We start from the raw sequence: 14,916 nt of genomic DNA, 5'->3' as shown, positions 1-14,916 counted from the left end.
ATACAAATTCAATTATTCTGTATCCGCGGATTTATTATTATACCTCAAAATATAAGTCGTTTTGAAGGCTATGGCCTTTTGTATCTTATTTCTAAGACTTCAAACTACTATTTAAAGCAAAACAAAGAAATCGAAATTTTTTGAAAATTTCACACTGTCCTGATCCCCTTAAATAGTAACAATTTATAAATCAATATTCGTTTGTTCGTTTAACGATGCAGAGAAAATACGATCCTGTCAAAAAGTCTTTGTGCTTTGGGTTTTGAAATTATGCAAAGTCGTACAAAAAAATATAGACACAGAATCTTCAAATGAAGATTCGGTCCGCGAGAAAAAGGAAAGATGTCAAATTTTGTTCGTCTGCGTCGAATCGAACTCTTCTCAGTTTCACATTCATTTTCATAACATAAATAAGTGGCGACGTTGTTCATTAAAAAGTTAATTTTTCCCAAGAAAACCTGACATTCAGCGGTCTCTTTAAATTCGACTCGGCTCGTTGCAATATCCAACGATCGCAATTCCATTCACAATCAATTCATAAATATTCGCCATCTTCCGAAATGAATCGCAACAGAACAATGTAGAAAACACGTGGCGCTCGAGGCTCGAGACAAATCGCGTAAATTGCAAGCCTCTTTCGAAATTGTCCTTGAACGGCGATCAAGCCCGCTCGTTTCGCGGATTAACGATCCGAGCGCGAGCGCTCATTATCGCCGACACGTCGAATTTTTGAGACATCGAGGACCATCGAGGAACGGGGCGAGCCGCGACACGAATTTTCACATCGTGGAAACCTGGCCCTCTCGTCCCTTATCGCACCAGCGAAACGTTTTGTAAGGCTGTCACTTTGCGATTCGAACGTTGAGAGTTGGATGTTTACAAGGGTGGATGGGATCGAATGAAATTTGGAAGAGCGAAAAATGATGTTCTTCTTGATTCTTGATAATTTGGTCAATCGAGGGTGGAAAGTTGCAATTGAAACATAGGGGTTATACATTTCTTTTTGGACGCTGATTTATCGATTGTATTTTACAATATTTGATTACATATAGATTTTATACATTTTCTGTAATTTTATACATTGATTACAATTTTATATGATTCTATCATTTTATGTATTAATAATAAGTAAGAAACAATTTGTTATTTAATATGTTACTTATTTTATATTATTTTATATTATGTGTTTATATTAATATGTTATTTATTTTATATTATTTTATATTATGTGTTTATATTAATATGTTATTTATTTTATATTATTTATTTACGTTATTTATTTTACATTATTTTATATTATTTATTTACGTTATTTATTTTATATTATATTATATTATACTAACAATCTGTTATTTAAACGCGCCTCAAAATTAGCAAGAAACAATTTGTTATTTAATATGATATTTATTTTATATTATTTTATATTATTTTTTTGTTATTTATTTTATATTATTTTATATTTTTTATTTACGTTATTTATTTTATATTATTTATTTATGTTATTTATTTTATATTACATTATACTAACAATCTGGTATTTAAGTTCCAAAGTTAATAGCAAGAAACAATTTGTTATTTAATATATCTTTCTTGCTCGTCCTGTTTATTAGCAAACAGAGGTGAAAAAGAAGAGTGTTTATGAATGAGAGGTGATTGTCACATCAGACGTCGTAATTTGGATGGGAATTACAAAGAAATTACGGGCATTAGTATTCTGAGGTTAATGATGCGAGTGACGAGGCGAAAATGTGGAAAAAAACGCTCAGTGAGAGGTCAAGTGTTCATTACTGTTTCTTTCTTCCTCGGTCTACATCTGATTTGCAAATTTCTCTCGCGATTTCTCTTCCTCCATAGAGTAATTTTTAGTAAATTATTAAATATTCCCCTCTATATTAACACAATTCTTTTTCGTAAATATTATTCAGCGAATTTTCCTCAATATTTTGTACGCTGGAGAAAATTTTAAATTTAGAGGTTCTGAAAATTGCAGGCAAGCTTCTTTTTCAAAATCTCTTTGTCGATAAAATTTTTGAAGTTTTCATCTGAAATGTCGATGTGATATTTCGTACGTCGATAATATTTTGCCTGTCGCTGTAACAATAACAGTCGCAACGAATTTTACCTATATCATTGTTTGTTATCTTGCGTTTGCATTCACACGCGTGTTTGATAAATTGGCGCACGCTAGATCGTGTGACTTTCGTTTTATGTAACTGAGATACGCTTAATAACGGGACATAAAATTTCGATCGTGTCAATTAATCGTAGATATTTTTGGCTGGTTGCAGGTGTTTCTTAAACTGATAACATCGTATAAAAAAAAAAGGATAGTTTTTCGAAACAAAATATTACTCTCTGCAATTTCACGTGGGAATGTTTCACGGAACGAGAGAATTTTTGTATATTAAGCAGACAAAATACTTTGATTATTTCTCAGAAAATATTATTTCTGAAAGATAATCTCATCTCCAAATTTTTCAAATTTAATATCTATTTTTATTATTCATTTTTCTGTATCAACTGTAAGGTCAATTATTAATAATAACCAATGGTTCGAGGTAATAATCAATGTTTCAAGTTTCCCCTATAAATTTTCATCCGTTAAAATATGAGTATAATTTCGTAATACAAAAGAAATCTTTCTAAAAGATAATAATCTTTGGATTCAAACTCTGTCTCATACAAAAAATCACGTCGATAAGTGAATAATTATCAAGTGCGACGATAAACATTTCAAATGTTTTGATCCCTTAAGCTCCAAAAATTTTCATCCCAAAATCTGAGTATAATCTATACCAATAGTGAACAGAGTAGAAAACAATTTTAACTTTAAATTCTCCAACAAATGTATCCACCATCGTAATTTTCTTACGTATACAAGTTTCCCAATGTTCGAAATTTTCTTACATTGATTTCCTAAAATATTTTCTCAGCTCACTTTCTAGCTTATTTGCGAATAATAATTGCCAACTTAATTACTCGCTGATAACTAACGTTTCAAATTTCCCGCCGCTTGGAAATCCTGAAGAGGGAAATAAAATATTCACGCGTCCCAAATTTGTTTGTCGAGGGAAACTCCAAGAGTCCTAGCGGTCGTCGATAAAACAGATAACCGCGATTATCGACACGGGATTTAGAATTTCCCGTTAACCGCGAATTTCGAATTTCCCGATGCATTCCCGATGAAACATCACCGATTATCGTTTCTTTCAGAATCTACGAGCGATCTCGTCACTGCGGCGAACAGCGCGCTCTTAATCCTCTATAATCTACTGTAACATTCAGGTAAAGTTCCAACTAAATAGTATGCTATACTTGTCGCCAGTAATTTTGATTTGTTGCGTTTTCTTTTTTCTTCTTTTTTTTTTTTCTTTTTTTGTCGTTGTTGTCTTCGGAATGCGCCAAGTAGTCGCTAATTTTTTTTCTAAAACGCTTCGGTCACGACCACATCGCCACAGTGTTCACGTTCTTTCTCTACTCTTCTTCTACTCTTTCGTTTCTTTTTTTTCTTTTTCTTTTTCTTTTTCACGCGGGCACGCAGGTTGACACAGATCTCGTTCTGCATGTTTGTTTACATAGCAAGTAGCTCTGTGTCGCAAGTTAGTTGAGATTCTACTTGTTTGCAGTTGTAACTTAGTGCAGCCTTTAATTTAAGGATGAATTTGAGTTGTACGGATGTTTAGCGAGTAGGCGTTTAGATTCAGCGAAATAGATTTCAGTCAAATGGAGTTTACTGTTGATCCTGGGTCATTAGTTTTTTTGACAAACGTTGTTTCGACGAGTCGTTGTGGAGAAAAGAAGAAGATCAAGAAGAACAAAGAAATTAAAGAAAAGAATTGGAAATTTAAATTTCAGAATGAGGAGGATTTGGTGTTAATCGTCAATTGGTTTTATAATAAAGTATTATTATAATTGTATGTAGGTTGTTTTATAATAAAGTTATGTATATAGGTTATTTTATAATAAAGTTATGATAAAATTATAAAAGATTATAAAAAGTTTGCATTAGGATTTGTATTAATAATAAAAACTCACCTGTTCTATTTTTCATCGTTGTGAATCTTTGTGAAATCGTATCATTTGATTCACTGTAAAGTAAAGGGATGCTCTCGCATTGAATAGAAAATCGTCGAACAATTAATATTTAAACAGAATTCACTTCATTCTACGAATGGAAAAAAAAGAAGAGATTTACGATTGAAAATATTGTCACATCTTGTTGTGTATCTATTATTTTTCTCGAGTTTTTTTACTGCACTTTCAAACGAAGACATCAGAAACGATCACAACGTTTTCTTTCCCCCTTCGTTGATATCGCACAGAGATTTTTATCACGTTTAATTCACGCTCGAAACTTTTCAATTTCGCTCACGTGTTAACCGTCGTTAACCGTCTTAGAATCTGTGCGACTCGAAATTGAAGTTTCATCATTGATATAATAGAGTCGGCTGAAAATAGCTGGGCTAAGAAATGGCACGGACACATGCAAATTCTATTTTCAAGACAAGCTCGATAAGGGCAGTGATTATTTTCCCTGGAATTTGCAATTTTTCGTTAAAACTAAAAGAGAAAGGGGGACAAACGCGAGTGCGTTAAAGAAACGAATTGTTTGAGAGAATGGAGAAATTTACATTTATTAATCTGTGCTTCTTTTATTAATCCAAGCTGGGTCATTTTATTCTTATCTTTTAACGAAATTGAATTGTCAGGCATTTCAGTTTCATAGTTTTTTTTTCTGTGGTTAGGTACTTTTAAATGATACGAAATTATGATATGGAAATATGGCTTAATTACATAGAAAAATAGTTGAAATTATACTGCGTCAGATAATGAAAAAGAAAATTTTATAATAACGAAACGTTTTAAAATTTTTTTATGAGAAATTTGAAAATACACATGATAGATATAGAATGTATAAATGAATATCTTCTATAATATATAAAATCTTCATATATAGTAATATATATCTATCATATATCCTATATAATATATTATTATACTATAGTTTATTTTATACTATATTATTATAGTATGCAAAATCTTTTAATATGTAAGACAAATATTTTTTTGTTGAAGCTCAGGCTCCTTTATTGATCTCCATAAATTCATCGCAATACTAATAAAATTTCAAAATGCTTTATATAACACGTACGATATATACTTTCATAAAATATTTGAATATATTCACGAGACACTTCATATTTTATAAAACGTTTACAAAAACACATTCATATTTATTCACTCAAAACACGCACCATGTAATATACACAACTTCTTCTATATAACACGCACAATACATTCATAAAAGTTATTTACAAAAGTTCTAAATGTACTTTCGTGAACCTAACATGTCCGATAAAAAATTTACAGAAAAAATTCATATTTAGTTGCTGGAAACACGCACGATGCAATATACAATCAATATATTCATATATATATATACATTATTTATATATATTTATATAATTATTTATTTATATAATTATTAATTATTTATCTATATAATTATTAATTTATATTATTTATATAAATTAATTTATTAATTTATATTATTTATATACATATATATTACACTCATAAAAATTATCTACAATTCGAATTCATGTCTTGTAAAAAATTTACAGATTTTATACTTCAAAGACACGCGATACAGGATACAATCGATATATTCATAACACAGGCACACGCACACGCACACACACACGAATCATGAATCACTTTGTGATTCACAGAAAGTTTATACAGAAACAAATTCCTACTCGTTCAACCAAAACGAACGACTGATTCCTACTGATTCTCTTTCTTACTCGGTTACACGTTCTCGGCAAAGGAGAAAAAAAAAAAGGAAGAAACGCTTTGTGACAACCGTGTAAAATACGTTCCCAGACAGAATTCAAGCAGCTGAACTTCCTTCCTCTTTTTCTCGCGACGGGGGGAGGAGGAGGGGGGGCAAAGGACACCTCGAAGACTCGGTCGAAGAGGAGAAAAACGTGGGCCGGAGTTTCGGCCGAGGGAAAGAGCCCATCATCTCTTCTTATCTACGTCTACGGTCATCTTAGCGTATTCAGCGACACGCGCTAATTATATTGCTCATTATGCAAATCGAATCCTCTCAGCATTTGTATCGCAGCCGCGTTTACGTTCCTCGCCATTTTTAGTCTCTCGCACGCCGCGCCTCGAATAGCAACTAACAAACGCGCGCATTTCTCTCTCTCTCTCTCTCTCTCTCTTTTCCTCTCTCGTCCTCCCCCATCTTGCGCTGTTTGTGCAAGTGTCTTGCATCCACCGTCTCTGAAAATCTCGCCGATTTTCTCCGAAAACGTTCCAATATTTCTCCGGGGGGAAACACCACGTGTCACAATCTCAGAAATTCAGCCCTTTGAGCGACTCGACGAAAATTGTCGAAAGCCCGAAAGTTGACACGAAAGGTGAATTTTTCGACGAAATACAAAATTACGTAGAACGTGAATGCGGATGAAAGAATGTACAATGTTCACTGTGATATTTAACCTCTTGCCGTTGGAATGACGCACGTTCGAGAATTTTTTTTTGTCCCAGAATTGCAGTATTTCCTCAGTTTCGAGTATATTTGAGCGTAACCCAGGCAGAACAAATAATAAATTTATTACCTCTCGGATTACTTAATTGAAATTTCTATCCGGTGACATCGTATCGACGAGTTCAAAAAAGAAAGCGACGAATTATTGTATACAGTTTGGTCACTCGTTATGGTCCGCAATCAGTTGCCAGCGCAAGTGGTTAACACGTTCAATCTTTTTTTTTTTTTCATCATAGAACAAAGTATGGAACACCTCCAAAAAAATAAAAACTCGTAATGTAACCCAAAATTTCTATCAAACAATGCCTACCAACAACATGAGAAGAAAAGACAGAAATAGTCACGACAAGGCTTAGAACAGGACACTGCAAACTCGCACATGAGTATCTATTTAAAAAAACAGAACCCCCAATGTGTGTCCAGTGCAACCGAATTTTATCAACCCATCATCCTCTATTTGAACCACGCTCAAAGGCAAAAAATACAAAATAACTTCCGGCAGCCCAGACGTCGCAGAAACACATAGGAAATGTTCTGAACTATCTAAAAGAAACTGACTATCTACCATAAGATATAATCGTCTTGAAAAGAAGGAAACAGTACCTAGCCGTCGCTAATGATCAGAAGGTAGATGCGACGTTAATCGTAAATTGAAAAACAAAAAAAAAAAAGAAGAAAAAGAATACTTTTTTCCAATAACAAATGCGCGGTGTATATCGCCACGCGAGCGAAATTATGAAAAACAAAGAAATCCCTGTTATCAAGGAATAACTAACGTCGCGCCGCCACGACAGCTATGAAATAATGCTCGTAGAGTATCTTGCAATTTATCGAAACGCCAGGGACCCGGCCGAGAGATTTCACGTGTGCATTACGGTCCATAAATTCGAATTTACATACCGAGAGAAGAAGAGAGCCGGAACGTGGAAATTGAACGTTCTCTCGTGGGTCGAGGCGAAGTTTTCGACGCTCGGGAATAGTTCCCGAAACGATTCCGAAACGTGTTATTAAGCTGACGTGGAGAGGGTGTTTTTTTGTGGAGCGAGAGCCTGCTCCAGGTACCTCCTCGCGGCTCATTCTCGACTAATAAGTAGTGATCTTAATATCGGCTCGATGTTTAGTTTATGACTTAAGGACAGGTCTACCGCTGGTATGCGCCCGATGGTTTATTAAGATTTGTGGATTTACGAAATTCCCTCTTGGTCCTTCGAGATGCTCGCGATAACTCTTGAAAAAAAAAAGAAAAGAAAAGAAAAGAAAATTCGTGGCGTGCCGTTTCGTGTGGCTTGTACCGATATTTCATCAATGTGAATTATACGGTTCCTTAAATTCGTGAAATTATAAAGCGAAGGCAGGGGTTTAGGAGTTCAATTTCAGTTTCGGTTTATATCGGAATATTTTTAAATATATATGTACGTATATACTACTGAATTTAAATATAAATGTGTAGTCAAATATTGAGACTATGGTACTTCTTTTTCAGCTACAATAATTTCTATGAAACCGTAAGAACATTTTAACCTTCTTTTTTTGACTACAGTAATTTCGATGAAAGTATAAGAAGTCAGTTATAAAAAATAAAATTATGAATTGGAAGTGATTTTTAAAATTGTATAGAAATAAAATTTCATGTTTCCAGTGGTTTTCAAAACACTTGAATATTCAATAAAATAAATATGATAAATTGTATTAAATTGCACGTTAAATAGATTACTGCTTGCATATACTTGTATATTAGATCCCAATAAAATTCTTTTCATTTTTAATTACGTCACTAGAAATGGAACTTCTAACACTAAAACATTTACAATATTTATACAATATTTATAGTAACAATATTTATAGTACAATATTTATAGTAAAGAAATTAGAGTGCAAGGTACAAGAACTAGTCAATAAAAAAACACGAGCTTCTAATAATATATTTTATTAAAAAAAATCATTCGACTATCTGACAATATACTGAATATATAAAATTTCCATGGAAAATTATAAATTGGCTATTTTTACTACTTTGGTAGTATCAAAATCAGCGAATCAACAAAGTGTTTCAATCCTACAATATTTGATTAAAAATCGAAACAACTCTGGCGCTTCGATCTCGCCAGAATCTCGTTTCACTTATTCCCGAAGGAAGTCAATTTCCTTTCACAAGATTCGCGAAATGTAAGAAATTTTAACTAGCGAGACGCCGACTGACGGCACACGACTAGCAGCGTGATGTCTTCGTTTAATTGCAACGTAGTTACGCGATATACTTGTTTAATTGGCACCTCGCCGCGAGAACAAGCGATCCCGCGTCTACACGTGATAACGAAAACGGCGAGAGACTTTCGTTCTTCCCAGACTTTCTCCCCAATACAGTCCCAAGTTTCTTCTTATAATAACAGCCACGTGTTAAACGTGAGTGAAACCATCCATTTGGATCTCCCCAGATTTTTCTCCAATGGAAAAAAAAAACCTGATGACTAGCGTTGGCAAATGGAAAGAGACACGCGGAACCGCCGACTAAAAAAGTTGCCGATCCGGATTACTTTTGACTTATATCGGCATTACAGATAATAAGAATCATTTACAGATTTGAAAATAATTTTTTATAATGCAAGAATCAAGATTCCATTTTATCCGTAATTTGTGCTTGATATATGTATAATAGTTTTCATAAATAGCAAATATTCAAGAAAGTTTGTTAATTTACTTGGAAAAACTTGTGAGAAATACGGGGTTTTTTTTTAATAATGTTCAAACAGAATATTTTAATTGTTAAAATAATATTAAAATAATATATAATAATATTAAATATTAAAATAATATATTTAATATTGTCTAGATAATAAAAATATTAAAATACTATATTTAATGTTGTTTAAATATTAAAAATATTAAAATATTATATTTAATGTTGTTTAAATAATAAAAATATTAAAATATTATATTCAATGTTGTTTAAATATTAAAAATATTAAAATAATATATTTAATATTGTTTAAATAATAAAAATATTAAAATAATATATTTAAACAGAAATTGGTATACACCATTAGATTTGTCGTTAGAAAACACTGATTTTCATCAGTTTACACGTTAATAATTTCGGAGATATTTGACAAAATATGTTCCACACCTCCAATTTTGAGGGTAGTTTTCACCCCTTTAACACTGACGAGTATAAGGAAGGAAAAGAAGTAAGAATGTTCCACGAATTTATGATTTTTTGTTTATTTACAATTAGTACAAAACACAGTATTCTATTTGGACTTGACTTGGCGATTAAAATTAGAATCTGAAGAAAATGATCAAAATATTTGTTACAAATTTCACAAACAATGAGTTCTTTTTTTAAATCTAATGTCTTTGACGGTTCGATGAAATTTTATGCTTTCTAGTATCGTCGATGCCAACTGATCACGCCTTCGTTGATTGTAAACTTTTCTTCAGAATTATCGTTATCTAAATTTTTAAAACGATTAGCTGGCACAAACTATGAAGAACGAATTTTGTATGAAAAATCCGCTGAAACATTTAACGCTTGTGGTTGGCCGTTAATATTCTATCGGCGATCAGACCTCCTTTTCAGAGCTTTTTTCCGCACCGTAAACCGTGTGGTTTCTTTCGGGATACCTTGGAAAATTGGTCGCAGATTGGAAGTCTCTCAGGTTCAACAAAAAGCAGTAAAAAAGAAACGCACGTTAGGAAAGTGCCAGTAATATAGGTATGAAGTGTTTGTTTCACAATTGAAAAGTTCCTAAATATCTAGAAGTAAAGAAGCAGTAACCAGATATTTTAAATGGAACGAAATGAAGAAAGCGACGAAAACGTCAGAATTTAGATTGTAAATACGTAGAGAAAGCGTATACTCAGAAGAAAGATACGTCAATAACTTTTGATGTCTTTATTCCATAATTTCACGTCCAAATGTTTGGAAGAATGGAACAATGGACTCAAAGAATGTGTCTTTCTGCTCAAAGAAAACTTTAATCTTCTCTAGAACTTTAATAAAAATAGAACTTCTTCAGAACTTTCATAAAAATGGAAACTTCATTGTATCTAAACTTCGAAGCTCTGCGCGGGTCAACAGAATGATAAAATCTCAGTTTCCTTCAGAAATCTTGAAGCACTTTAATTCCATAAATTCAATAGAAAAAAAAAGAGACGATAAATTTAATGAGAAAATCCAACAAAGATAAATAAACTTAACAAATTTAACAAGAAAATTCAATAAACTCGTTGAAGAAAAAAGAACGTTAGAAAAGAGAATAAATTTAACGAGAAGATTCAATAAAAATAAGTAAGTTCGATAAATTTCGTGAGAAAGTTCAATAAATTCGTTAAATCAAAATAAATAAATTCGATAAATTTAGTGAGAAAGTTCAACGAGAAGATAAATTTCGTGAGAAAATTCAATAAATTCGTTGAACAAAAAAAGAATGAGAAAATTCAACAAAACTAAACAAACTCGACAAATCGAACGAGAAAATTCAATAAAAAAGAAACAGAGGAAAAAGAGAGAATAAATTCGATGCAATTAAAAAAAACGAGAAGTCAACAGAAAATACTTCAGCCATAAATTCTTCCACGCCTCTCTGTTATCGAAAACTCTTGCGCAATGGGACTTGCGCATCGTCCAGTATGTATCAACATGATTTCCTTTGACGATACACACGCGTAGCGTTCAATCGTAGCCTGTAACGTGGTATAATAGTAACTGCGATGATCCAGCCGGAGGCGTCTGATAATCATTCTCTCTTCGTGCGATCGTCACCACGTGTCCATTCAAGCTCTCTGTCGAGCTCTTCCTTCGCACGTGCACGCGGCGAACGTGCAAAAATCCCGAAACGGGCTGAAAACAGTTCCCGATCTATCCCCGGGAACGTTTCGCTCGCTCGGCGGACAATGAAACACGATGACGCGAAAAACGGGCAGCCGCCAACTCTTTGACCGGCGCGCACGCATTTTTCACCGTCACTTGTGGTTTCCAGTTTGACCAGCCGATTTTATCGTCCACCAGGGACACCTGTTTTTTTTTTTTTTTTTTTTCATCTCCGCGGGATTTACAGAATCCAGAGGCGGTTTTATTAGCCCGAGTTCGAAAGAATTGTCGCTTCGATCAGACGCGAGAGAAAACGGATGAAAGAATTTTGTGATTTCTTTTTCAATTAAATTTGTTAGGTTGCTCGTCAATTATTATAATTCCTGTTGGGTTGTTGACCAAATGGCATAAAAAACATTAATGTATGTAGGAACCTGTGTAGCGACCGCTACCTCCGAAGAATTTAGATTGCAGCGCCATCTGCGTTCGTTAAATCGTTCTGTCGAGATGTGCGTTTCCGAAGAAATTAACAACGCCAACTTTATTTCACTCATAAATAATAGAATATTTAAAAATTGTTAGTACAGTAATTATCACCATGGAAATGTTTATAGATACATTATATATGATATATATATACGTGATATGTATATATATATAATTAACTATAAACATTTCCATGGTGATGATTAATGTACTAACAATTTTTAAATATTCTATTATTTATGAGTAATATTTATTATATATATATATATATGTGTGTGTGTGTGTGTGTATCTATAAACATTTCCATGGTGATGATTAATGTTCTAACAATTTTTAAATATTCTATTATTTATAAGTGAAATAAAGATACAAAGTTACAATATATATTATATTATATTATTATATACTAATATATATATATATATATATTGTAACCATCATAGAAAATATTCATTCGTTATTTATCATTAGTTATTATACATTTTATTACAATTATAATATTTTTATATAAATTATCAATATTTATTATGAAGTATTTATTTATATTTGTAGTACTATGATATATTTGTAGTAATATGATTGAGAATAATTATCATCATAGTCACTACACCTGCGAAGATAATCGCGACATCAATTGTTTGCTAATCATGTGATGTGGCCGCGAAATCTTCACTTGTTTCTTAGATCTCCGAGCTAAGCTTCGTATCAAGATAACATCTGAGAGAGTGAGGGTAAAGATTCAGTAATTAATATCTTCGATGTCTTTATTATCCCATAATTAATTTCCAACAATGTCTTTTACGATGTGGATCTTGTAAAAAAATCCTCCTGTCTTTATATTTGCTATATTCGATCATGTTTAATAACGTAAAGTAATCTTGTAATTTTGTTTGTGATGATAGTTAGAGTATTTAAACTCGCGTTTGATTGCGAAGTCAGTTTATGATTGATCATGATCCAGTCAAAAGAGTGAATTTTCTAAAACAGGAAAACATAATTATAAATCGTACTGTGAATAGTGAATAGTAATCTAGTGAGCACTACATAATTTTCCAATTTATCAGTCGTTTATTTTTGGAATTAAAATTAAAATTGATCGTCCAAGTGACTAGAAACAGGACAATGTCAACGTTTTATATTGTAATAACCTTTTGATAATTCACGCTGACGAAATTACTACAAAAATTTGTACAATTACCAATTCAAAATACATCAACAATTGACACACTTGATAATTGAAAATTCAACGACAAACAAACATTCACGAAATATTAAATTTCTCAAAAATCAGAAAAGGAAAGTCGTTGTAATAAATCTTGAACAACATAGTCGCACGACCCGTGCGTTCGACAAAGATACTTCAATTGATTGAAAAGTTACCATTTTCCAAAAAAAAAAAAGGAAAAAAAAAAGAAAATTCACGAGTAAATAATTTTCGTCCTTTATACGCAGCTTTTTACAAAATTTATTATTATGTGTTACGCTAAGTATTATTTATAATATATTACGGTCGGTAAAGCTTATTATAAATTAAATAAAATATTAAATTAAATATTACTTAAAATATATAAAAATTAAATTATATGAATAAAAATTAAAATATCTAATTTTTATATAAAAATATATAAAAATTAAATTAAATATTACTTAAAATATTATTATTAAATACTACTTAAAATATTTTTATTAAATATTACTTAAAATATTTTTATTAAATATTACTTAAAATATTATTATTAAATTAAATATTACTTAAAATATTATTATTAAATTAAATATTACTTAAAATATTATTATTAACTTAAATATTATTATTAAATATTACTTAAAATATTATTATTAACTTAAAATATTATTAAATACTACTTAAAATATTATTATTATTAACTTAAATGTTATTATTAACTTAAAATATTATTATTAAATATTACTTAGAAAATATTACGCTCAGTGAAACGTAACTTTAATTAACTTGCTCGTTGGCAATCTTTCTGAGATCAGTCAGATGTTGCATGCCAGAAGCATTCCTCGCGTAGATCTCCCCTGGAGTGCAGATCTCGTCTTCCAGATATTCGTCACGTGCACAATGAACGTGAAACTCCCATATTTTGGCCGATCACCCCCGTAGACGAGGGAGCACGTTGTCCTTCGAGGGTGGAGGCGCCAGTTGCCTAGCGACCGGCCCTGGAAACCCCCGTAGCCCCTCGGGGTGCACCCCGTGCAACTACCACCAGGGGTGTGCTCGACACGCATTAAATCTCTTCGTATCTATGGCAAAATGTTCGAATCTTTCCAAGTGTTCCTCTCGATTGCTATTTAATTCTATTCTAGGTCTAGAATTTCCTCTCTTTAATACGGGCTAGCTAATTTCTTTTTAAAATTATAATTTAACAAAAATTTTTTTTAAATTAATTAACTAATATATGCTACATTAAATAATATATATTATATATAATATTAAAAATAATTTTTTATTTAATTTAATTTCTTTGATACAGTAATAATGATTTAATTTCTTTTTTACAGTAATAATTTTTCTAACGTAGTTTTTGCAATGCAGTAATATTCTTTCTTTTCAACTGTTCTGACTACCAGTTGTTTTATAATAGTCCGTTCTCAGTAGAGGGAATCTCTTCATTTGGAATTTGAAAAAAGATTTCTGAATTCTATTCATCGATATTTAAAACTGTCAGTTATGGAATGAATATTAAATATTATATAAAAGATCTACATCTACATTTCCTCGAATCTTTTTCAGTAAATGCTTGTTGAATCAAAAAAAAAGAAAAAAAACATGCTTCGGTATAGAAGTAACTATACCGAAAAGCAGCAATATTAGTTTCAAGTTTGGTGTTGGATCATGTCCATGTGAAACGAGTAATCGTTCGAATATTAAGAGTGTCTAAATCTGCGATTAAATTGTTATAATTAAAATGAAAATATTTTAAGTAGTAAAAAGTACTCGTTGTGTCATTCGACTGGCAATGAAAAAAATTTTCATTTAGATTCTAACTTTCTCTCGAATTTTCCCTTGTACTTCGTTATCTTTTCTTTTTTTTTT

The 14,916-nt window shown here is 31.6% G+C and overlaps 1 protein-coding gene across 5 annotated transcripts in view; it reads left to right on the top strand.

Moving 5' to 3' along the window:
- Window positions 1-3,210: 3,210 nt before the first annotated feature.
- Window positions 3,211-14,916, top strand: part of LOC122532016 — a 182,731-nt gene continuing 171,025 nt past the window's right edge. For all 5 annotated transcript variants that reach the window (XM_043660421.1, XM_043660420.1, XM_043660418.1 and 2 more), the window contains exon 1: window positions 3,211-3,285. The gene's annotated coding sequence lies outside the window, so the exon portion shown is untranslated. The remainder of the gene's footprint in view (window positions 3,286-14,916) is intronic.

Source organism: Frieseomelitta varia, unplaced genomic scaffold (genome assembly GCF_011392965.1).
Source record: "Frieseomelitta varia isolate USP_RPSP 00005682 unplaced genomic scaffold, Fvar_1.2 scaffold_430, whole genome shotgun sequence".
Lineage (NCBI taxonomy): Eukaryota > Metazoa > Arthropoda > Insecta > Hymenoptera > Apidae > Frieseomelitta > Frieseomelitta varia.
The sequence above is the reverse complement of the archived record's forward strand: the minus strand, read 5'-3'. Positions and strand labels throughout refer to the sequence as shown.